Below are 1,716 nucleotides of genomic sequence, written 5' to 3'. Positions count from 1 at the left end.
GACTGAGTGACTTCACTTCACTTCACTTCACTTAGAATTGAGAATTTCCCTTAATAAAGTACTTAAGCATAAAGTGGGAAAATTGTCTTTGTAAACTGTATGCTTGGCTTTATCACAGACCAAATGTTTAAGCCTAGAATGGCCTTTTCTAAGTTAGCTTTGCTTCCATATATTTTAAGTAAAAATAAAATCAAAGTCATATATAAAGGGAGAGACAGAAAAAAATCATTGACACAATTTCCATTATAAACTAAAAACAACTGCCAAGGCAGACACATTTTTTAGAAATATTTAAGAACTTCTTTGTTTTAAAAAACACTGTAAGAGGAAATTGCAGGTAATGCACAATAATCACATATTTTGTTGTTTGAAACTGGTATTAAACTATGACAACTGCAACTGTAGTATTTTAGCAGTAATTGGAAATATCAATTGCTTGGGAGTGAATTAAACAGCAAATAGTATAGAATACTGTTCTGCTTATAGATTTATTATTCAATTTGAGTTGTTGCTAATAAATGAATTTATACACAAATATTAAGCATAAAACACATATAGTATATAGCTAATTGAAGCATTATTTTGTATTAAAACATTTAGTTTTTTGATCATGGTAGAGCTATAATTAACAGCTTAAATTAAAATAAGTTCTTCCACATGAAATAATTTAAAGGAATTACATAACAAATATTTTATAATAACTATAAATGGAGTATAATCTTTAAAATTTGTGAATTATATTGTACACCTGTAATTTATATAATGTTATACATCAACTTAAAACATTTATTTTAAAATACAAAAAAAATTTTAAAGGCATTACATGCTCAGTGGTTTGCATAAAGACAAACTCTGAACAAGTTAGAAATGTTTCTAATTGTATTTTATTAACATTAATAAATAACAAATAAAATTTAGCAAATATGTATCAAAGACAGTTCACCATAAATACTTTAACAATGAATATTTTTCAATTTTGTGCACCTTTAAGAAAGCAGTGATCTTAGAAAATCTATAATTATTAATCTTTTTAAATGTAAAAAATTTTCAAGGGATAAACTTTTTTTTAAGTCTAGTTACTTGAGGAATTTTCTGGAGTTGTATTTGCTTTCTTGATGAAAAAAATGTGTTCTTAGTCCTCTGGGACTTTTTTTTTAACGTAGGAAAGATTGTCCAATACAGCTGTCTTTCGGGTCATCTTTCCTGTTAGTGATGTCTCAATAAGCCAAGGAGCATATGTCCATCACCTGATCTCTTACAGGTTTCAGAGCTGCCTGCTAGTGGAACTGGTAAAGGAGTCCTATTGCTAGTATGGTATCAAATAACGGAAGAAGTTTTTGTGCGAGCATTGTGTTTTTATCCTTTACAATATTGACATGCAAATCTGTAATCATATAATTGAGTATTATTCACTTAGGCAATTGCTATGCTATGCTAAATCACTTCAGTTGTGTCCGACTCTGTGCGACCCCATAGACGGCAGCCCACCAGGCTCCCCTGTCCCTGGGATTCTCCAGGCAAGAACACTGGAGTGGGTTGCCATTTTCCAATGCATGAAAGCGAAAGGTGAAAGTGAAGTTGCTCAGTCATGTCCGACTTAGCGACCCCATGGACTGCAGCCTACCAGGCTCCTCCATCCATGGGATTTTCCAGGCAAGAGTACTGGAGTGGGGTAGTTAGGCAATTAACTCTTGAGTAATCATCACACAAAGAGGC

Source organism: Bos grunniens, chromosome 19 (genome assembly GCF_055505025.1).
Source record: "Bos grunniens cultivar Pamir isolate PY7600 chromosome 19, Bosgru_T2T1.0, whole genome shotgun sequence".
Lineage (NCBI taxonomy): Eukaryota > Metazoa > Chordata > Mammalia > Artiodactyla > Bovidae > Bos > Bos grunniens.
The sequence above is the reverse complement of the archived record's forward strand: the minus strand, read 5'-3'. Positions refer to the sequence as shown.